Raw genomic sequence first — 25,367 nt, forward strand, 5'->3', positions numbered from 1 at the left:
TAATTATCAGGCCCATATCTCTAGGTATGCCTTGGCTCTTCTTTCTCAGGCTTGTCAGCTTCTTTCTGACCTTCCAGACTCTGAGAGTAAAACATCTGTTCTTTCCTTGCAGCAGATGCCTCTTCTAGGGCTGATGCTTTTGGTTCAGTTCTGAGGAGATATTCTTGGCTTAGGCTTCAGCCTTTGCCTGATGATATTACAGCTAAGCTGATGGATACTCCTCTGGATAATAAACCTTTGTTTGGTGAAGTGGCTACTGGTTTATTTAAATCTCTTCAGGACAAAGGGAAGGCTTTACATAAGCTTAAACATGTATTTCTCCTGTGCCTAAATTTCAGCGAAACTACCCTTCTAAGCCAGCCTTTGTTCGTAGGCAATCTTGCCCTTCTTCTAGGTAAAAAGGGTAGTAAAGGGACTCCTCCTGCTAAGGCCATCAGACTGTAGGGATTCTTAAGCCTTCCTTTCCTGACAAGCCACATTCACATTCTTCTGTCTCTTCGCCTATCTTGTTCTCTTCCTGTTTGGCTCACAATCACCCAAGACTCTTGGGTTCTGTCAATCATTCTGCAGGGGTACTTCATGGTCTGGAGTTCCCGCCCTCCTTTTATGGGCATTTCTTAGCCTCCATGGGAACAACTTCCTTTTTTCCCAGAGGTTCTTAGAGACCTCTTGTCTCAGGGTACTATTCAAGAGGTGCCTGTGTCCCAAAGTGGGAAAGGGTTTTATTCAAGAATGTTTCTTGTTCCAGAAAAGATGGTACTTGGAGACCTATTTTAGCCCTCTCCCATCTAAACACTTTTCTGAAGGTGCCTTTCTTTCGGATGTTGTCCCTTCAGTCTTTTTTTCCTCTTTTGCTCCCTTAGGCCTTTCTGGTGTATCTGGAGCTCAAGGATAATTATCTCCATATTCTGATCCATCCTCTTTTCAGGAGATTTTTGCATTTCTCTGTTGCTTCCTGGCATTTTCAGTTCTGTGCTTTGCCCTTTGGCCTTTCTACTACCTCAAGGGTATTCACCAAATGCCTCGCTCCTGTGATTGCCTTTTGCAGGCTTGAAGGGATCCAAATCTTTCCTTATTTGGACAACCTGCTGATTCAGGCATCTTCTCCAGAAGTCCTTTTGCAAAATCTTCATTTTACCATTTCTCTTCTTCAGAGCCTGTGGTTCATAATAAACTTCAAAAAGTCTTCCCTGACTCTTTCTCAGCATCATGTCTTTCTGGGTTGCAGGATTCAAATGGTGCCAATGCTGGCATCCCTGCCTCCTCCAAAGGCATTAACTCTCATTTCTTTCTTTCACATGCTTCTTCCCCTGGCCTACTTTTCAGCCAGGGAGTTTCTGACAGCCACCATTTTGATACTCCCTCTGGCCAAACTCCACATGATGAAGTTCCAGTGATTTCTAAAGTCAGTGTGGCTTCAGCATGTGCATCCTCTAGACTTTCCTGTTCCTCTTCTCCCATTTCTCAAGAAAGAACATCTATAGTGGATTCAGCAGCTGTCTCTGAATCCAGGGCTCCCTTTTCAACCTCCTCTTACCTCTTAGGATCAGTTCACAGACGCTTCAGATGTGGGATGGGGAGCAACATTTGGTTATCTGAGGGTTCAGGAAGTGTGGTCACCTCTTCAGCAGAAGGAGCACATCAACATCAAAGAGATGAGGGTTCTTATGCTTGCTCTTCAGACCTTTCATGCTCTCTTCTCTCCGGGGCCTGTCAAGGTATTCACAGACAATACCACAATCATGTGGCATATCAACAAATAGCAGGTACGAGATCTTACCGTCTTTGCCGGCTGGCACTTCTGGTATGGGATCTGGCTATCCAATATCAAGTGACTCTTCAGGCAGTTTATATTCCTTCAGATCAGAACGTTGTGGCAGACAATCTGAGCAGGTTCTTCACTCAATGTGTTTCTGGACATAGTTCAGTACTGGGGGACTCCTCAAGTAGATCTCTTTGCCTCCCCTTTGAACAGACAACTTCCTCTGTTTTGTGCCAGAGTCCCAGCTCCTCTGGTATGGAAGGTGGACACCCTCTCAATTTCTTGGAAGGGTATGTTTCTTTATGTATTCCCTCCCCTTCCTCTTATTCTGAGTGTCCTGTTCAAGATTCAACAGGATGCTCCCAAAATCTTGTTGGTGACTCCTTTTTGGCCACAACAGCACTGGTTCCCCCTACTCCTGCATCTAGCCAAGGGCAATCATCACAAATTACCTCACAGAGTGGATCTCCTCACACAAGACAAAGTTTCTCTCATCCATCCCCACCTGTCCATGCTTCAACAAACACTGTGGGTGATAGGGTTTTGATCCCTCATAGACACCTTTTTTTCTGAGGACATTCTGCAGGTGCTGCAGGAGGCCAGGAAACTTACTACTAGGAATTCCTACTTGTCTAAATGGAAGGGGTTTTCTATTTGGTGTCTTTCTCTTCACCTATACCCACTTTCTGTGGATGTACCTTTGCTACTCTCTTATTTGTGTCAGTTGCTCAATGCTAGTTTGGCCTAGTCTATACCGGAAGAATGCAAAGTTCCTGTAATCACGGCTGCACAGGTAAAAACCACACTCTCCAAAACCAAGAACACAGCATCCGTGGGACCAGACAACATCCCAGGCTGAGTTCTACATGAACTACAGAACGAACTGGCACCCCACCTAAGTACCATGTTCAATCATAGCCTCACCTCAGGCTTTGTGCTTGCTGAATGGCGCACAGCAACGATTATCCCACTCCACAAGGGGGGAGCCACCACGGACCCCGGGAACTACCGCCCCATTAGGCTGACGAGCCTGGTCTGCAAGGCCATGGAACGTATCATCATGGAACTTATAAACAAAGACATTGGTAATCTCCAAACTCTGGACCCCACCCAGTTTGGGTTTGTAAAAGGCAGATCGTGTCTCCTAAACCTGATAGACTTCTTTGAAGCAGTCACCAAAGCTGTAGACAAGGGTAAGATGGTTCACACAGCCTATCTAGATCTTGCCAAGGCTTTCGACACCATCCCCCACTCTGGAATTATAGATAAACTCACTAAACTAGGTATAAATCCCTATGTTACAAGATGGGTTGCCAACTGGCTCACTGACAGAACCCACACTGTGAAAGTAGCAGACTCCAAATCCGACTTCAGACCAGTGACAAGTGGAGTACCATAGGGTTCAGTCCTGGGTCCTCTCCTGTTTGGTATATACTTCTCTGAAGTACAGGCTAACACAGAAGGTCTTTGGCTAACGAAGTTTGCAGATGACTACAAACTAGGAGCCATAATCAAAACTAATAACGATGTGGACATCCTACAAAAGGGCCTCACTGAGACAGATGCCTGGTGTCAAAGCCATGGCTTCAAGCTCAATGCCAAAAAGTGCATTGTCATCCCCTTTGGTAAAAAGTCTTTACCCATGAACTACAACATAGGTGGTAGTATACTTAACACCGAAAGTGTGATAAGAGACCTTGGGACACAGGTGGACAGTAGTCTCTCCTTTGATAATCACATTGCCACAGTAGTCAGGAAATCCTTCTACGTGGCACACCTCATCACAAAAAGTTTCTCATCCAGAAAAAAAGAGGTCATTGTTCCCCTCTACTCATCACTCATTAGACCCATTATAGAGTACAACGCCCCTTTTGGTATGTACCTCACAAGACATCTACAACTGGAAAGGCCGCAGAAATACCTCACAAAGAGGATTACCGGCCTCAAACAGATGTCCTACGCAGACCGTCTCAAAAAAGTCCAGCTTTACTCCGTTGCATACAGCCTACTCAGAGGTGATCTCTGCCTAACATACGTCATATGTCAAACCCAGAGATGTTGGACATGCTCCACTTAAAGAAATCCCAATCCCTCCAAGCTACACGCTCTAGGGACCTAAACCTTGTCACCACAATAAACAGAACATGCCAGAGGGATAGATTCCTGTCCCAGAGACTTCCCATACTCTGGAATAAACTACCTTTCTATATCAAACAAAGCTCCTCATTAGCACTCTTCAAGAAAAATCTTGATGATTGGATGGGAAATAGGAAATTCACCCCAGGGATCACCTCTGTGGCTCTGCTCGACAGTGGCACAGGAAAATAATTTTCTTGGGTGGCAAAAGCCAGGGTACCTTTTTGGCTGGGCTTGTATAGGCCCCAGGGCCAATAGCCTAGTACCTACCTATGAACCTATGAACTCATTCACTCCGGAGCAGCTCAGAAAAAGCTGCCTGCTTAATTCCACCATAGGAACAGCAGTGCAGCCTGAGCTCATTTTCAGAAAATCCATTTGTAATACCATACAGAAAACAAATGCTGATAACTCTATAAGAGCTAGACTAAAAATGTAAACACAGAAGTTGTTCAGCAGACATTGACCTTTCCAACAGTGTAAACTTTGATAGTGCATATCAAAGTCATTATTAAATATTTGGCAAGGAATGTTGATACTGTGCATATTTTTTACCTTTTTGGAAAAGCAAAGCACAACATTTTGGTCAATGTACCATGCAGACACATACAATTTGAATTTAATTTGTTAGTATGAATGTCAGCTTTAAATTGATACCTTAACCATTACTGTGTGATGCTCCTTTCTTGAGATATTCACAGAAATATGATTAATGTATTATTTCTCATAATTAATAAATAAACAAAGCATAATATCTCATCACCTGTAACAGACAGAGCCTACATATCAGTGTAGAAGTTGTGCATCTGAATGTCAGCTTCAAAATGATGCATCATTTGTGTGATCACCATGCTCCCTTGCAAAGATATGGGCATAATAATGACAAGTATTGTAAATGTGTAATTTTCATAATCGTACAAGACTAAACAAACTGTGATATCTGTACATGTGTACAGTACACAGACACAGTTCTTTTACCATGTTGTAAGGAGTAATACTGTCTTCAAAATGAGGCATTACTTGGCACACTGACATGCTCCCTTGCAAAGTTATTTACCAAAATATGAAAAAAAATCATAATTTCCATAACCTAAGTCCGAAACAGACTTTGATATCTGCACGTGTCCAACATACAGGCACAATTCTTTTACCATGTTGGAACCAGCAATACTGTCTTCAAAATGAGGTATCATTTGGCACATTCAGATGCTCCCTTGCAAAGTTACCTACCAAAATATGAAAAAATTCATAATGTCCATAACCTAAGTCTGAAACAAACTTTGATATCTGCACATGAGTACAACATACAGGCACCATTCTTTTTCCATGTTAGAACTATCAATACTGTTTTCAAAATGAGGTATTACTTAGCACATTCAGATGTTCCCTTGCAAAGTTATTTACCAAAATATGAAAAAATATCATAAGTTCCATAACCTAAGTCCTAACAAAACTGATATACATATATACATGTGTATAGCTTTCAGAAGCAGTTTTACCATGTAAACACATATGATTGTAAATATACACATTCTTGGTGTAGCCAACATACTGCTGAATGGGTACATGTAAAGAGCAAAAGGTAAGGACCGCCACACTAATGAACCCAGGACAGGCATGTGACAGTGGCAGGCAAGGCCATCTCATCTGTCCGATAGCTGTGCTGGCTACCCACTCAGACAGCCGATAACACTGCAGTCTCACGACCTCCTTCAGTGTCAGCAGTCTGCCTTACCTATGCCTTTTCTCTTTACATGTGTCCATTCAGCAATGGACCTAAGGGATCGATTTCTTTATTAGTAAGCCCTTCCTGTCATTTAAACTCTACACATGCCTGATAAAAGCAGACTAAAAAAAGAAGTATTGCAGGATGGTCACTGACATATTAGACTGTAAGTGGTAGCACTCTCTTGAAACAGTTGTTCTTTCTCAGCATCCTCACCAGCTCCTTAGCACAGATATTTGCCAAACTCAGAGAAATATATTTTACACAACACATTTCATAACAGTGTTTTACTTACTATACTGGTCCTACTTGGTTACGGATGTTTTCCATTCTTCTCACAAGCTGCATGTTAGCAGTCCTGCATAGCTCTCCTCACACCATTGTGGAGGTCGGTCAAGAACAATGCAATGCCTTCCTCAGTTAGGTGAACGCCATCCCTTCTGAACAGGTGAACATCTTCCGTGGTGATGCTGTCATGGCAGATTGTAAATCCACCGACCCTGTGCATCAAGCCATGCATGAACCCATTCTGTAAAAGTCTGGCCTTGTGAGCTGCCCATTGACTGTTTGCTGTTTTCCATATCTGTCGAGGAATTATATCAGACCACACAAAATGACAACATGGCCACCAAGACTTCAGGTCTTCAAAAATTTCTGTGATTTGAAACCGTAGCCTTCCGAGTGGTTCACTGATGACATCACTCCCTCCAATGTGCAGCACAAGAATGTCAGGCTCATGATAGATGGAACACTTCTCTTCCAACAACTGCAGTAGTCCACTCCAATGCATACCTCTTCTTGCAATCCAGTATACTTTCACACTGGATGTGGGGAAGCTCAAGTTGTACCGGTGTTCAGTTTTGGAGGCATGGCTGGCAGCCCAGTGAATGTAGGAATGGCCACATACCCACACACACACTTGTCATTCTCCTGGTCGTGAAGCCATGTCAGTGTCAGAAGGTGGACAAACCTGCAGAGGAAAGAAAATGCAAACAGATTACTACTGATATTTGACAGATGTATTGCAAGACTACATATATATGTATATCATATGCATTACCTGGTTAGCCCATCTAAATCTTCCATCCTATCCACAGGTGCAGTATTCTTTGCATTAGGTACATAAGTGGTGATGACGCTTCAGAGGTACATACCTACTACCCATGAAAACACCAAATTACACACAATGACTGACAAGGGGGCACAGAAAGGGCACATGTAAAGAGAAATGCAGGGTAAGGACCGCGGTTCCACTAATATGCCAAGGACAGGCATGGAGCTCCAGATGTTGGTTATCTGAAGTGTCCCATAGCTGTGCTGGCTGCCCACTTAGCTTGCTGATACCACTATTGTCTCACGACCTCCTTCAGTGTCAGCAGTCTGCTTTACCTCTGTCTTTTCTCTTTACATGTGCCCATTCAGCAACGGACCTAAGGGATGAGGGACTGAAGTAACTCACTAATTGCTGCCCTGACCTTCATACATATACTGGAAAGCTGAAATACTGCATGGCACAGAGGCAGCTGCAAAGCAACACAAGAGGCACTATGTAGGGATTGTTTGAGACATTACACTGTTTCATCATATGCGGTTCAGTTACAATAACTCACAAAAATATGAACCACATTACTAAAATGGCTAGTTGCATCAGTGAAAATACACAAACGGAAGGAACAGAAATGTCCTTTCATCAATTGCTAATGTTTGTACATGCGCCAAACAAGAAATGTCAATGAAATAAATCAATTTAAATAACAGAAATTATGACATACATTTATATCCACACACACACACACACACACACACACACACACACACACACACACACACACACACACACACACACATGTATGTGTGTGTGTGTGTACAGCAATAACAAAATCAGGGGTTTCAGATGGTAGGTAGTTGATGAAGGTGGCTTGCAATGACTCCAAGCAGAGAAAAAACACAATCTGGCTTGTGCATTCATCAAAGTGATAACGACTTCTACTTATGTGAATAGCAGTGACAGCTGCTGAGTGTTTTACCTGAGAAGTGATAATGAATCAGTGCTATATTGCAAGTGACTTATTGCTAAGGTGATAATGACCTGCCTTTCATTCCTGCAAAGTTATGCATGCTCAGACACAGGTGATAATTGCTGCACATAACCTGTTGAATAGGCATTAATTATATTACCTTGTGCAGCTGTTATGTAACACAGACTCATTATCATCGGTATGGAGAAGACCTGAGTAATTCAGTAAAACAGTATAACACTGAGCCCTTCCTCCCACTTAAATTCCACACATTACTGACAAAGCCAAGAAAAAGTCCCAAAATATAAAACATAGCTCCATGCTGGTAGTAGTCATTAAGTAAGAACCTTTATCTTACTCAGACTACTGAGTATAATCAGAAGTGCAATAAGCCTAGACAAAATCTCAACCTTATGTGGCTGATCGGTACATGAATTAATCCAAAAAGTAGTAATTCATGTTCTCACCTAACCAGCCCTCTGGGTATAACACAAAACGTCAAAAGGCCGAAATATTGTCCAAAATATCTGGTTGAGCAATGCCCAACCCCTTCAGCAGCCCTTCCAAGTATGCACAAGAACCAAAATGACCCCAATGACCTATTCTGCAGTCTGTCCTACTATGCACAAGCACCAGAATGCAAGAATTCCATCAATAAACCCTTCAGCAGGCAACACATGTAGGTCCAAGGAAGAAGAAAATTATATCCCTTATACAAAATGGCATCACTTGTTAGAGCCTCTTTTACATTTATACTTTGGAACAATTTTCCAGTATCCAATGAAACAAACCATATAAAGCAATCATGACAAAACTGCCCAAGTCAGGAAATTACAACTGTAAAAGGGCACATGAACTTGTGTCATTGCGATTCACCAATATCAGGGCACTCAAACTTCTGTTAGTGCAATCCACCAATAATACCAAGAATAAAGGAATTCAAGTTTCCATTTTTTTTTTGTGGTCATTCTTTTCCTAGTTGCAACCATGTGCCACTGCAGCATTATTGAGAAACATTGCACAAAATGGAAAAATGTAAACCAAGTAATTCAGTAAAAGACTATATCACTTAGATATGAGCCCTTCCTCCTACCAAAATCCCACACATGACTGACAAACCCAATAAAAATTACCAAAATATATGGCTCTGACAATACCTTCCTTTATAAGCTGTGCAATATAGAAGGACGTTCTTATAACAATGGTACATGGTGGGTCAAAGTTAGATTGCTGTCCACGTAAGTTCTCAAACAAACATGGGTCAACTCTTAGGGGTGTATTTTCAGTGTGGTATTTCCCTTGAGGTGGGTAACTTACCAAAGGATACAATAATAATTTTTTTTTGGCATTTGTTTCAGTCCATGATTTTGGCACAGTTTCATTAGGAGAAACCTTCCTGCAAGATGGCCAAGTCATTTCAAGACTGACTGAATGCACCTAGCTTGCAGTCACATGGAAACTTAGGCAAAGCCCTTTTCTATTGACACACACAGATATATATATATATATATATATACATATATAATATATTATATACATATCTATCTTCGGCAATGTCGGGCAATACAGTGTGTTAGAAAAAGACTCTCCGAATCAAATCCGGGGGCCTGAAGCTAGCAGGCATCTGGTACCGAATCAGGCAGCCACGTTACACATAAATGTCTGTATGTGGGAGTATATTTGTGCCAGTATTATTGCCAGGACAAATCTGAAAACTACAGCATCAAATTGGGTAGATGGCCACATTATCATCACCCTAAGGTGTTTTGGGTCAGATGCGCAAATTACCCAGGCAACCTTAACTTTGAACTTTCCAAGCCGCAACCATTAGAAACCAGTATCCACTAAACCACCCACTAATACCATATTTGGAAATCCTTCACTTGTCACTAATTATGCCTTGAATTGCTCTTCAAAGCATCACCAAGCTGCAGTCAAGGCCTTATAACCATAAGGTACGCATTACCAAGCTGCAGTCAAGGCTTATAACCATAAGGTATGCGGGGAGAGGGCTTTGGTCAAGGACACTACCACTGGCAGCTCCAGAAATGGAACTGTACTTTACTAGACAGGAAAAAGTACTGGGTGCTAATGTTAAAGCCAAACTTGAGTACAGTGCTAGCTACAGGAAGCTGCCCACCCTCCCACTACCATGCCTTAAGGTTGAAACAACATGGCACAACCATGGCATTGGCAAAGAATGAACTTGTGCCAAAGGGCTACTCTATTTGGAGCTTTGGTTAGCAGTCCAGCTTAGATAATGACCAACTCTGTGGCATAGAATAAAGCACCAACTGCAAGTATGACACAAGTCAGAAGAGACTGTAGCACTACAAGAACTACGCATCCAGGTGTAGAGGCATCAGGACAGCTAGTAGTGTATCAAAATGGTACAGGACAAATGGGGGAGGCATGATGACCAAGTTGGTGACAACAGTCAACACTGCCCCATGGATGGAAGTATTCACGCACACTGGGAGGGCCCTGTGGTAATGCAGGCACCCAGCTGCCACGGCTAGAGGGTCCTGCAGTGCCATCATTGCCAAGATGCAGGAAAGAGTACAGACTAATGGCTTCCTTAGGTCAGTCCCTCCAGTCAGCTCTTTACCTGAAAATTGTACAACTCTGGGTAAGTTACTAAATCAGAGTATGTTTCTGGATTACACTGAAAAAGGGCAGTTGTGCATAGAGCTGACAAGTGAGTATAAAAAGTATGAAAGGGATTCCTACAAAAATGGAACAATGCAAACAAGTTACCTAACCAAGAAGCCTGGATGGCCACAGGTGTGAGTACACATGCGCATGTGGTATGGAAGAACAACCGAGCCAGAGTTAGCCATGTGGCAGTGTGAACCTTGGCTCTAGATGGTTGTCACTGTTGAGGCGACACCCTGACCCCATGTGCAAAATGGGAAAAAGGTGTTATTTACGGACAGATGGATCAATGAAAAGAGGAAGGTGATAAGTGGGGAACGGCATGATTAAAAAACCTATGATTGTTTTAGACAAATGGCAATAAAGCTCATCTGGTAGTAACCAGAGTCCACACTCCCAGAAATGGATCAAATCACGTGTCTGTACTTCATCAACCATTCGTTAACAGTCTTAGCTGCATAACCAAGTTACAGTAACCCAGTCCCACTCAAAACAACAAAGAGAAAAAAACCTGAACACTTAGCCCCCCAGAAAAACACCAGCACCCACATAAATAAAACTTCTTGAAATGAAACTTACAATAAATTAGATTAAACAAAAGTTAAAGTCATGAAAACCTCAACCAGCCAAATGAAAAACAGCATTACATGTAAAAGAAACCAGAGTATTCCATAGTTTATGCCCCAGAACTGAGTACGCATAATAATAATAATAATGAGTATTGTGGGATATAGAAGCAACTAGATTCATATGTACTAGATCTAAGTGTCCTGGCTACTGTTTTAAATGTCAGAAGTCTTTCTTCCAGATGGCACTGCTCATAAAAAATCAGTTTTTAAACTGATACACAAATTTGCAGTTTGGCCCTGACAGTAATAGGAGGCATTTTGCCTTGGTCAAGAGGCTAGTGATACCACTGTTTGGAAGTTCCAGTGATCATGCTATGGATATTGTTTCTGTTGTTTTAAAGTTGTCTTGGCTGTTTTGCTAATGTTACTGTTAAGGCATATTCAGTATTACTGGAAAGGTATACTGACCATGACCACTTTTGTTATTACTTTCCTGTCCACCTTAGTTAATATGCATGAGATTGCCTAGGTCACCAGGAAAAGAGTATTGCCTATATTTATTGATTTTTGTGTAAGCTGAAAGGTGATGGAAGGGTATAACCAGACTCCCAGATAGTTACAAGTCCAAAAAGTCCAAACCACTTCTCCAGTTCTGCCTCTGGGCCTACAACTTGTAAATCACTCTTCAGATTGCACACTCTAAAGCCCCAAAATTTCGAAACAAAAAATAAAATTATCCAATCACCACAGCTGCAAAATGGCACTGGACTGCCTCATACTTCTAAGCAGAAGGATGCCAAACAAGTCTCTGAACTCTTAACGTTTTGGCACCTTCATTCAGACCATGCTTGGAAAAAAAATAACCCCAGGATTTCTGGAGTGCTATTCCTCACTGACTCGTGAATTGCAGAGTTTTCTGAACAAGATGCCTATCAAGGGGCACACCTGCTTCCATGTGTGCTGTTCAGGGGCTTCTCATTTGGTTTACAGAGTCCTAATAATGGGTTGTTGGTGAATGTCAAAACACTGTGGACCATGATACAGAAACAAAATGAATAAGTAATGAGCTGCTCACTTACTAACGTGCTCTATTACACAATTACACAAGTGCTACACGAACCGTTAAAAGTAAGGAACTAGATTACACCTGCCGTTAACAGCATCTGTTCAAGGTGCTGAAATCCTAGCCGAGGACTGTTATCGTTCACTACCAGTTAACACAACTCAGGCAACAGAACCCAGCAGTTCTGGAAAGACAGAGGAGGAATAAACTGTCTTCTGTGCCTCTTTAAAGTGGTTATTAAAAAAATGGAACCCTAATCAAAATCCAAAGTTTAAAAGGAATTCAAGGGACTAGAGAGAGAAATGTGAAGAATGCCTCGCTTCGGAGCAACTACCTCCTCCCCTTCATAGTGAGCTGGCCAAAATAAGAAAAAAAATATACAAAATATCATTACAGTGATACTACAGCGCATTCCTGATTATCACACTATGTGAACCTAGTGCCTACTGAGAGCAGCTTGTTTCTGTATTGTCCTCTTTTTTTGGCAAATTACTATAGGAAAAACTCTGCGGGCTGCAAAACAAGAAAGGAATCACATCATTAGAAGAATCTACTCTTCAAAAAAAAAAATCGTCTCCCAAACAGTAAACAGTTTACTACAGTTAATACGGCAGAAACTGTAAAGCTAAATTGCAAGCCATTTTCGTGCTAACCGATCCATCATTACTACACATTACACAGCATGAAGAGTTTACATGATCTGTAGTAATAATAAAAACAAAAAGTCAGCTGAAGCTACGGAAAGGAGAAGTTTTAACACCAATAATTGCTGTAATGGATAATAAAAGAAAACGTATGCCTCCTTGCCTCAAACCAACAAAAATATTTTAATAAAAGCAGAACACGTTTGAAGTCCAAGTAAAACATACAGCGACTTTACCCAGGCAGAACAGAAAGATGGAGTTGGAACTTCAGAAGCAATCCGTCTGGCATTGCAGATCTGCCTCAGAGAGCTCCCACTGCTGCCAATACCTTTCAACCTCTTAGAGAAAGAAATCTGGACATTCTCCAAAAATCTGTACAGTTGAGGAGTATGAGACCCCAAACTTACAACTCACCACAGCAGTTACTTTCACTACTACTGCTAGGCTGGGGGCGCAGGTGTTATGCAAGTGGTGGCTTGGTTTGCAAGAATCCGATTGGCTGCCACCACTTGCTTTATCAACAACTTTTGAAGCCTATTTTCTACTAAAAGTTTAATGTGACCTTAATGCAAAAACATGCTGAATCATAACTATTCAAGGTAAATTCCAAGTTCAGTTACGATTTCAGCATGTTTTACATTAAGCTCAACTTCAAATCTGCACTACAGTTTCTTGCGCTTGTGGAAGGCACTCGGGAGGCAACAGCTTGCAATTCATATCTTCTCATGGTGTGCTTGGATGTAAGCACAGAAGCGCCATGAGAAGGTACTCGGGGTTAATGAGTTATTAAGGACCACTTATCAGCTCATTCTGCTTGTCTGCCTTTAACTCCCCCATTAGCTTCTAGATTTGAGGCTAAGCAATTTCTTAAAGGTGTCCTTAATACTAGACCTCCCAGGAAGCCTGTTCCTCCTCCCTGGGATCTTAATTTCATTCTGGAAAAATTGACTCGGGCTCCTTTTGGGCCTGCTGTGTCAGCTTCCTTGCAACATTGTTCATGGAAGACGGTTCTTTTGTTAGCTCTTACTTCTGTCATATGGGTGTCTGAGTTGCAAGCCATTATGGCTTGTCCACCTTTTTTGATATTTCATGAGGACAGTGTGTCCTTGCATACCAATCCTTCTTTCATGCCCAAGGTGGTTTATGAGTTGTCACTTAGTCTATTAATCTGCCTACTTTTTCCCCCTCACCGCAATCTGACAGTGAGAGGGTGTTGCATACCTTAGATGTGCAGAGACAGCTCAGATTTTATTTGGATAAAACTAAAGCTATCTGAAAATCTGACCAGTTATTTATTTACTTTCATCCTAGGTCTTTAGGTTTGTCTTGCTTCCAAGCAAACTATTTCTACTTGGATTTCAAAGGTTATTTCCTTTTGCTGTACTTTTAATGGCGAGAACCTTCGCTCTTTGGTAAAGCTCATTCTCCTAGAGCTGTGGCTTCTTCTGGTGCTTTTTTCAAAGGCTTAGACAACAACTCTACTCTTGAAGCTGCTACCTGGACTTCTGGCACTCTCCCATTTGTAATGAATACTGCAGTGTTGGCACTCTCCCATTTGTAATGAATCCTGCAGCAGTGAATGTAAGGGCATAGTACAGTTGTGTAAAATCTTACAATAATGGTAGATGTCTTTGCCTTCACCACTGCAGTATTCTCTCCCTCCCTCCATCCCCCTATTTATTTTTCCCTTCCTGGATGTGCAGGTTTTCCTTGGACTACTGTTCCTACTGGGGCAATGAATTCTGAGGATTGTACGCCTGAACGTGAACGTCACCTTTATGCCCTGTGCTACGCAAGGTGTGTGTAGGTGACATTCAGCATACTTTAAAGCAATGGTAGACTTTGGTAAACCGGCCAAACGGTGGGCTTCACGGCAGGGAATCCCATTTGTAATGAATACTGCAGCAGTGAAGGCAAGGACATCTACTGTTATGGTAAGATTTTACACAACTGTACTTTCTCAGCCTCAACAGGCAAATAAGACATGTCAAATCCTTTAAGGGTTTTTTTTGAGAAAAACCTAGCAACCCCTTTGTTGTAAGATGGGTTGCCAACTAGCTTACAAACTGGACAACACACTATCAAAGTGGGTGACTCCACATCAACCAGTAGACCTGTCACCAACGGGGTGCCACAGAGTTCAGTGCTGGGCCTCCTACAGTTTGGTATATACTTCTCAGAAGTTCAGGCTAAAACTAAGGCGTTGCAAATGACTGCAAATTGGGTGAAATTATTAAATCCCCAAGTGATGTCAGTATACTTCAGGAGGATCTTACGCAGGCCAATGACTGGTGTTTTAGTCATGGTTTCAAACTGAATGTAAGGAAGTACATCATCATTCCCTTCAGTGAAAATAAAGTCCCTTCACACTATCAAATCAACAATACCCTAAGTACCTACGAAGTGGTAAGGGATCTGGTATCACAACTTAACTGCGACCTTAACTTTGACCACCATGTGTCTACTTTAGTAAGGAAGATTTCTACTTAGCACACCTGATTAGTAAAGGCATTGCCTCAAGAGCAAAGGAGGTTATAACCCCTCTATACTCATCACAAATCAGACTCATAATTGAGTATAATGCCCCTTTTGGCATGTACCTTACAAAGCACCTGCAGTACTGGAGAGACCTCAGAGTTTTCTAACAAAGAAGATCAAGGGACTTCAGCATGTGCCTTGCACAGACCAACTAAAGTCCCTGTCACTATACTCTGTATCATATAGATTTCTTAGGGGAGACTTATGCCTGGCTTACAGAGAAATCTCAGGTCCAATCCTAATGAACTTGCTGTACATCCGTAAATCAAATGGACTAGAACTACCTGTTCCAGGGACCTAAATATGCCCTGCGGCGTAAACATGCTGGAGAGTTAGATTTGTCTCCTAGCAACTGCTACGTCTTTGGAATAGGCTACCAATTCATGTAAAACCAAATACCTCTATGACACTGTTCAAAAGGAACCTGGATAAGTGGATGGGGCACCATAAATTCTTACTGAGGATAGCACCCACAACCCTCCTGGACACGGGCAGTCATTACTAAATGCAATCCTCTCTATTGACTAGCATATCTATGGTATTACAGTGGGATGAAATGGCTAGGCTTGAAATGACCTGCGGGTCAATAGCTTAATAAACTCCTGTGATCTTTGATTTGGATTGCAGGCTAGAGGCAGCCTTCCATACCAGGACTTGATTTCAGAGTACAGCGAAAGAGAAATGGATAAGGGAATTTTAAGTTAAAGATCTGCTCTGGTGGAGTTCTTAGTTGAATCTAGAGCAGAAGCAGCTTATAAAAATGGGATTATTAGAAGGGCATATAAAATACTACATGATAACTATAAGAATCAATCAGACAAATTTAGAAAAGATTGGGAAGAAAGACTGGAAAAGCAATTTATAAGAAAACAATGGGAAGACGTATGTATGGCACCCAAGTATGCAACCAAGTCTACAAGGTTTGGGATTTTTGCTTGGAACGGTTTGCATAAGTATTGTTATACCCCAACCAGACTTCAATGAAATTTTCCTCATTTAGATAGCAAATGTTGGTGTAATGGAGAAGAAACAGGTAACTGTGTACATATGTTTTGGGAGTGTAATGAGTTTGCAGATTTTAAATATTCCCTACAGCTGGATACAGGATCTGAATTGTCTAGACATAGTAAGGTCTTATTAACTTTAATTCTGTTGGCTGCCAAGAAACAATTACTAGAAAATGGAAATAAAAGTGTAAACCAACTGTATTTGAAGTACTGAATATTATAAAAGAACTGGAAGAGGGCTCTTTAGGAAAAAAAAACAAATTACAAAGATGTAAATGGAAATTATGGGAACAATACATGCAGAATAACTGTTGGGAGGTTAAATGAAGGCAGGAATTCAGTGATTTTTTGTAATGTTGATCTGATGATAGTAGCCATGGCAGTATATGTGATGTATATTGTTTTTAAATGGAAAACATTAAAATGGTTTATTTTCTTTTCTGTTAATATATATTTGCCTATGTCTTAAGTGCTAATTTAATAAAGTTTAGTTTTTTTTAATAATCCACCCCCCCAAAAAAAAAAAGACATTTGGACTGCAGGCTACAGACTGCCTTCCTTACTAGAGACTGATACAAGAGTATAAGGAAAGAGAAAGACAAAAAGGAATCTTAAGTGAAAGACCTGCTCTGGTAGAGTTTTTAGTTTAATCTTCTTCTTCTTTCGGCTTTTTCCCGGTCAGGGGTCGCCACAGTGGATCATCTGTCTGCTCATGATTGGCAGTGGAGTTTTTACAGTGTTGAGTTGCCAGCCCGGCGCTCAACCTTCCACAGAAGGCACACACACGCACACACTCACGCCTAGGGCCAATTTAGAGTGTCCAATCCACCTACAGCATGTCTTTGGGATGTGGGAGGAAACCGGAGCACCCGGAGGAAACCCACGCAACCACAGGGAGGACATGCAGACTCCACACAGAAGGCACCCCAGCTGAGGATCAAACCGGAAAACCTCTTGCTGTGAGGCGGCAGCACTAACTGCTGCACCACCGCGGCCGCCCAGAGTTTTTAGTTTAATGTAGAACAGAAACTGTTCTTAAAAAGGGATAATTAGTAGGGTATATAAAATATTGCACAATAACTATAAGAATTAATCAGAAGTCAGAAAAGATTGGGAAGAGAGATTGGGTAAGCAATTTACAAAGAAACAGTGGGAGGACATGTGTATGGCTCCGTATGCAACAATGTCTAGAAGGTTTAGGATTTTTTGCTTGAAAGTGTTTGCAAAAATTTTCCTCATGTTTATGGCAAATGTTAGAGGTGTAATGGGGAAGAAAGATGAAACTGGGAACTTATATCTTGGGAGTGTAATAAGCTGGCAGACTTTAAAAATTCCCAACACACTACTCTGTCAGAAATATTGGATGAGCAAATAGGTGTTACTAAGGAAATGATTATTCTCAGCTGGGACAGAGGATCTGAGTAATAGTAAAGTTGTGTTAAGTTTAATTCTCTTGAGTGCCAAAAAATAAATTACTAGAAAATGGAAATCATCTAAACCAAGTCTACTGAATATTGTAACAAAGATAAAAATAACTGGAACTGGGATCTTTTGAAACGGGAAGGAGGACATTACAAAGAAATAAATAGAAATTCTGAGAACAATAAATGCAAAATAATGTCCAGGAGGAGGAAAAAAGTTTAAGGGAAGGCAGGAATTGTGCAATATATGTAATGTTTGATGATAGTTACAGAAAAGAATACGTGTAATGTATGATGTATGTAAATGGAAATGTGTTAATATGGTTTGTTTTCTTTTATATAATTGCATGTTTGCCTATGACAGAATTTCTCTGCTCAACAACTTTACCACAACACATGATCTAATGATTAGGAGTCTACCATTAATACTTATTCCAAAAACAAATGAATAAAAACATTAATCAGTAAAACCTGAAGGTAGAATTACTGTACCGTCAATACCACAGAGATAAGCAAGAGTTTTTTTAATGGACAAGGGATGGGGAGGAGATAAGGAGAGATGTTTGTGAAGGAAAAAGTGTTAAAATGGTGAGAAATGAATCCTACAGGTAATATATTAATATAATTATTTTAAGAATATAGCACTTAATCTGCTTCCAACAATAAAGAAAGCCTCCCTTAGGGCTGAAACTCATTGAGAGATGTCATAGCTGCAACAGTAGGAATGAGATCCTTCTCCTTAAGAGTAGGACTTATTGGACAGGTGAGGAACTTGAGCTTGTGAGGACTGTCAATGCTGGGTTAAAGGGTGACAAGGTGACCAGCCCAGCTCTTTCTAGTGTCTGGAGAGGACCAAGATAAATATGGTAGCTGTAGTCCTTTCTTGCATTTGCAAAGTTATTAGTGATTCATTTTTCCATTAGTACTTGCTCTTAGGTGAAAGATGGAGAAACAAGTGCAGACAACTTGTCATGAGAGGTCTGACCAGTGGGTGTTAAGTAAAATGTACACTATATAATACAATTACATTTTAAAGAGAAAATGGCAAGCAGTTTAGTGAAAATAGCTAAAGTCAAAGTGTGGGAAAGTACAGTTGTGTACACCTACAATAAATGTAGATGTTCGAGTGTCTTCACTGTTGCAGTCATAACTGTAGGGTGTTCCTGCCGGCAGGCAGCCCGAGGTCGGCCAGAATCCCAAAGTCTGGGTCCGGCGTCGGCTGTATAAGCTAGTACCCTGACGTCAGTACGCTTTGGTACATAGCCCTCAGCCGACGCCATCTTCTCCAGCCTTTCTTGCCCTAGATGTCAGAAGTCCCCAACAAATCAAAAATGAATCCAACAAGGAAACACAAATACACCACAAAAAGGGAAAAGAGAAAAACAGAGGGATAGGAGGGAGGAAACCCGACTGCAACAGTGAAGACACTCGAACATCTACATTTATGGTAGGTGTACACAACTGTACTATGTTCTTCGTGTTTCACTGTTGCAGTCATAACTGTAGGGTGGAATCCCAAAGCAGTGTAAAAGGGGAGGAGGCTTTAGATAGAAGAAGGGGAGGCAAGAATACCCTGCAAGACAGAAGAGGCAAAGCCTGCCCTGGACTTAGAAAACAAGGGGAGATTGTAGTGCTTGGAAAAAGTATGCACAGAACTCCAAGTGGCAGCTTCCAAGATATCCTTGGTAGGGACTCCTCTGAGGAAAGCTGTAGAAGTGGCAGCTGCTCTAGTAGAATGACTTCTAATGGTGCCTGGAAACTGTTTCCCATGATGAGTGTAACAAAATCTAATTCCATAAGCAATCCATTTGGAAATAGTTTGTTTAGAAATAGGTTTTCCAAGAGAACTGGAGGCAAAAGAAACAAACAAATGATTAGACTTTCTGAAATCTTTAGTCTTGTCCAGGTAAAATCGTAACTGTCTGTGCACATCTAATGAATGCAAAATCCTTTCCCCTTTATTTTGAGGATTTGGAAAGAAAGTAGGAAGGTGAATTGTCTGATTTAAAGCCACTTTTGAAATCACCTTAGGCATGAAAGTAGGGTTGGTCCTCAAGGATACTCTGTCCTGATGGAAAATAAGGTATGGTTCCACAGCCATGAGAGCTTGCAACTCTGAGACCCTTCTGGCAGAGGTCAAAGCTAACAAAAGAACAGTCTTCCAGGATAGAAACTTAATATCTGAAGATGCAGCAGGCTCAAAAGGAGGCAAAGTAAGTTTTTCTAAAACATAATTAAGATCCCAGGCAGGAACAGGAGGGGTCCTTGGAGGCCGCAAATTTTAGCCCCTCTCAAGAACTGCTTCACCAAAGGATGAGAAAAACAGGAGGATCAGAACTGAAATGCGAGAGATAGCAGAAGCATGAATCTTAATGGAAGAAAAGGAAAGTCCTTTAGATAAAAGTTCCGAAAGGTAAAGCAAAATAGAAGAGAGATCAGGAACCTGAGGATCCGAGCCTCGGTCCTGCATCCAAATACAAAACCTCTTCCATTTAGAGGCATAGGATTTCCTAGTGCTAGGCCATCTAGCTTCCAAAAGAACATCCAAAACTTGTTTGGGAAGACTAGAGGAAATCAAATTCCTTTGAAGAGCCAAGCTGCCAGGCAAAGGGTCTTGAGATTGGAATGTAGTAACTGACCCTGATGCTGGGACAAAAGCGAAGGGTTCAGTGGGAGAATCCAAGGAGGCCCCGAGAACAGGAGCTTTAAGGTTGGATACCAAAACTGTCGAGGCCAATTTGGAGCAATCAAGATGAGGAACTTGGGCTTGTCCTGCTTTATCTTCAACAATACCCGAGGTAGTAGAGGAAGAGGAGGGAAGGCATATGCTGAAAGGCTTCTCCAGCTGAAGGACAGGGCATCCACTCTCCAAGCTGTTTTGTGGAAGGACCTGGTGCAAAAGCGAGGCAGCTGATGATTGAGATGGGATGCAAACAGATCTATCTGGGGACATCCCCAAACTGCAGTAATCCTGTTGAATAAGTTGGTGTCTAGCATCCATTCGTGAGGATCTGAAATGTTTCTGCTCAGGCTGTCTGCTAAGAGATTCTGTTTCCCTGGAATGAATTGAGCCTGGAGATGTAGATTCAAATTTAGAGCTGTGTCCCATAAAACCATAGCTAGTCTGCAAAGGGGGTATGAATAAGAACCCCCCTGCTTGTTGATGTACCACATGACCGTGGTGTTGTCTGTGCGAATTAGCAGAGGCCCTGGTTGTAAAAGGTTCTTGAAGGCTAGAAGGGCATTTTGAACTGCCAACATTTCCTTCAGATTGATGTGCCAGTGAAGATGGTCCTTTGTCCAGGTTCCCTGCTGGCAATTGTCTAGAAAATGTGCTCCCCAAGCATAATCCGAGGCGTCCGTGGTTAGGATTTGAGTAGGTTGAGGAAGACGAAAAGGTTTTCCTTCGTTTAAAGTGCATGCCCTGGACCACCAGAGGAACTCCTTCTGAAGGCAGGGGATCAGAGGAATCAGAATATCCAGATCGTGGTAATGCTGTGACCATACACTTTTCAGATACCATTGAAGCTTTCTCATGTGAAGCCTTGCGTTTGGAATCAACAGAATGCAGGAAGCCATGTAGCCCAGAGCCTGCAGGAATTTCCTTGCAGTGAGCTGAGATAGAGTTGCCAAGGTGTTGAAAGTAGAAGCCAGCTGAGTTTGTTTTTCTGGAGTGAGGAAGGCCCTTTGTAAGGTAGTATTTAAGAGGGCTCCCAAGAATACCATTTGCTGAGAAGGGATCAAATGAGACTTTTTTATGTTCACTGAGAATCCCAGTAGGATGAGAAGACGTTGAACAAAGTTCAGACGTTGAAGCAGAAGATCTTTGCTGTCTGCCTGAATAAGGCAGTCGTCCAAATAGGGGTAAATCTGGATCCCCTGAAGTCTGCAGTAAGCCACTACTGGCGCCAGGCACTTGGTGAAGACTCTGGGCGCAGTAGATAAACCAAAGGGCAGAACAGAGAATTGAAAGTGCCTCGAACCTGCCTTGAACCTGAGGAATTCCCTGCGTTCTTGCCTGATGGGAATATGTAAATAGGCTTCCTTTAAGTCCAATGTCACCATCCAGGCGTCCTGAGAGAGCATTGGAATTAGCTGCTGCAGAGTAAGCATCTTGAATTTTGGAATTTCCAAAAAGGTGTTTAACACAGAAAGGTCCAGAATAGGTCTCCATGAGTTTTGTTTTCTGGGAACCAGAAACAGTCTTGAATAAAACCCTTTTCCCATTTCCGAGAGTGGAACAGGCTCTATGGCTCTCATGGCCAGAAGAGCATCCACTTGAGTTAAGGCCTCTGACCATTGATGTTTTGGCAGATCTGGCCAACCGTGAGCCCTTGGCAAAGTGTGAAAGTGGAATTTGTAACCTTTTAAAATCACGTCCAATACCCATCTGTCCTGGGTAATATGAGTCCAATTTCTGTAAAAGAGACAGTTTTCCTCCGAGAGGGGCATCCAGGTGAAGGGTCCTGAAGCCCAACCGAGAGAGTCATTGAGTTTGCTTTCTTTGAGATTGGGATCTGTCTTCTCCCCTTCTAGGTGAAGAAGCAGTCCATTGTCTAGATCTGTAAGAGGCCTGGCCTTGACCACGACCTCTGAGCGCCTATATCTTCCCCTTTGAGGCCTGTCAGACGTGGGAAAGGACCACTTTTAGAGGGCCAATTCCTGGAAAATCTAGGAGGCTGAACTTGCAAGAAATCTTTTACAGTCTGCATAGATTTTGCCTTTTCTTCCATCTTTTTAATAACTTCCTCAGCCTTGGATCCAAAAAGAACATCATGTTGAACAGGGGCATCTAATAACTTAGCCTTAACCTGTTCAGGTAAACTTTGTTCACGAAGCCAGGCATGTCTCCTAATAACAGTACCAGAGGCAGCAGCCCTGCAAGAAGCATCCAAAGCATCAAAACCACAATGTAAGCTATGCTTGTTCACCTGTTCAGTAGCATGCAAAACATCCTGAAGTTCCTTATCCTCTGCACAAGCAGGAAGGGAAGCAAGCTTTTGCTTTAAAACAGATAAAAGAAATTGCTGATATTTAAAGATATGAAACTGGCAATTTAAAGCCCTTACAGACAGGGTAGCAGAAGTATATACTTTTTTTCCCCACCTGTCTAAAGCATGAGAATCCTTCTCAGAGGGAATAGGATTTTTAGAAGTAGCAACCTTAGCAGCCTTAGAGCCCTGAGAAATAGTTTCAGGATCCGCAGAAGGGTTTTTAAATAAAAATAAATGAGAGTCAGGAACCCTATAAAATCTATCAGGCTTAGAAGGAGCAGGAGGCATGGAATCAGGATTCAAATTAGCCTCAGAAAAAGCATCATCTACAATGTCCAAAACAGGAGGGATAGCTAAAGGCCTATGCTGAGGAAGAAGAAGAAATTCTCTAAGCCTCTTCTTGGAAGCAGAATACTCCTGTCCTTCCCAATGAAAATGTTCCCTCATCTCATGCAAGGTTTCCCCAAAAGAAAAATCCTCAGGCGGAGAGGCCGAGGGTAAAGAGTCCTCAGCATCCGAATCCTCATAAGGGGGAAAGGAATAGTCCTGATCTGAGGAAGAAACAGAAGATACAGAAGCCTGGTCAGAGGAATCCAGAGTAACATCCTGTCGAGGCCTTTTCTCAGGAGGGGGATGAGAACCCCTAATCACTGTAAGCAAATCTTCAGCCATCCTCAATAATTGCTTTTGTGTCCTGGGAGTGGATTCAGAAGCAGCTTGAGCTGGAACTTTAGACTTAACAGGAGTCTTTGTCTTTGCCTTTGCCTTTGAAATAGTGATGTGAGTAGGCCTGAAAACCCCCTCAGAAGCCGGTACCTGCACAGCGGTTCCGGACCCATCTAAAGGAGCGACGTCCGAAGGTCCTGCAGCAGTTAAAATAGTGGGCCTTGATGGCTCCCCATGGGAGTCCGTATCGGCCATCGGTTCAGAAGTGGCGGACGACAGGGGCTTCAAAAGCGTCTCACTGACGACAGCCGAACCGGACGCTGGCTCCTGCTGCAACGAGTCCTGTTTGGACCTCGGAGGCCTGTCTTTGTCTTTGCGCTTCTTTTGAACTCCGGTAGTGTCCGACGACATTCTATAATTGAAGCGTCTGCCAAAATAATTTAAAGCCCAATCGTACCTGCGCTTGATAGTACGAGAGTTGAACCTGGCACAGAACCGACAACAAGAAACGTCGTGGTCAGGGCCTAAGCAAGGTAGACAGTAAGAGTGGAAATCTTTATGAGGTATTTGTTTCCCACATGCTATACAATTATTAACTTTTTCTGACATCGGAGGAACAAGAAAAGATTCCTCAACGGGTACTTAACTTTGAGAAGAGAAGTAAGAACTTCGGACCGACAACAACCAAATACGCTGTTCGAAAATCGCCAACCAACGACTTGCGAGCTGCTTTCCACCGCACGGCAAGAAAGACTGGAGAAGATGGCGTCGGCTGAGGGCTATGTACCAAAGCGTACTGACGTCAGGGTACTAGCTTATACAGCCGACGCCAGACCCAGACTTTGGGATTCTGGCCGACCTCGGGCTGCCTGCCGGCAGGAGCACCCTACAGTTATGACTGCAACAGTGAAACACGAAGAACATCTACATTTATGGTAGGTGTACACAACTGTACAGTTATCTTCACTGTTGCAGTCGAGGTCGGCCAGAATCCCAAAGTCTGGGTCCGGCGTCGGCTGTATAAGCTAGTACCCTGACGTCAGTACGCTTTGGTACATAGCCCTCAGCCGACGCCATCTTCTCCAGCCTTTCTTGCCCTAGATGTCAGAAGTCCCCAACAAATCAAAAATGAATCCAACAAGGAAACACAAATACACCACAAAAAGGGAAAAGAGAGAAAAACAGAAGGGATAGGAGGGAGGGAAACCCCGACTGCAACAGTGAAGACACTGTATCTATTGTACAGTTATACAAGAAGATGCCTCCCCAGCAGCATTAGTACTTTAAAACATTAAATATAACAGTACACAGTTTATTTATTTAAGGATAGCCAGTACTCTTTCTCTTAAGAATAAAAGTTAAAGTTTAATGAATGTTTGCAGATTTATTTTCATATCTGGGAGAAGAGTAGAGATAAGGACTGACAGCACTCTGTGTAAGTGGCAAAATGCTGTAAAATGCAGTTCAGCATGGTTATCCCTATTTTAGAATTCTGGGTGCAGGTGTCAGTTTGGAGAAACTGATCCTACATGTAGGAATAAACTTTTTTTTGAAAAGTGTACATAATTTTGAGTGTTTCTGTGAGTTGTGTGTGTTGCAGTTGGGAAATGTATTTATTTTTCTTCAGTGTTTTTATTGAAGTGAAAAGTCTTGGAAAATGTAACATGGGCACAATGAGAAAAAGCAACTACATACAAGATTAGATTAATAAACTTTAGTATGTGCATGTAAGTTGCAATTTGAAAATGTATATTCAAAAGAACAGACAAACCAAACCCAAATTTAGTGCTTTCGTTCCTTTATTTATATTCAATGGAATGTCATCAGGTATTTTCTGATGAAGTTCCACTGAATATAGTTAAAGGAACGAAAGTGCTAAATTTGGGTTCAGTTTGTCTGTTCTGCCGACAGTTGCACAAGATCACAGCTGCATCCATATGGTAGTTTTTCTTACCCAGTTCAGTGGGTTTATATATTCCAAAGAAATGTCATGTATAATATGGTAGTTTTTTTTTAATGGAATGGCAGAAACGTAGTAAAAAGTGTGTTTGTTAGTTGGTGTTGGTATAGGTGGAGGGGATGTTATTTACATTTCCGTTGTAGATTTCAGTCTTATCATATGAACGTAAATGGCCTTGCAGGTATAGACAAAAAGCAGATTACTGAAT

The sequence above is a fragment of the Protopterus annectens genome, chromosome 1.part0, assembly GCF_019279795.1.
Source record: "Protopterus annectens isolate FY-2018-M chromosome 1.part0, PAN1.0, whole genome shotgun sequence".
Taxonomy (NCBI): domain Eukaryota; kingdom Metazoa; phylum Chordata; order Ceratodontiformes; family Protopteridae; genus Protopterus; species Protopterus annectens.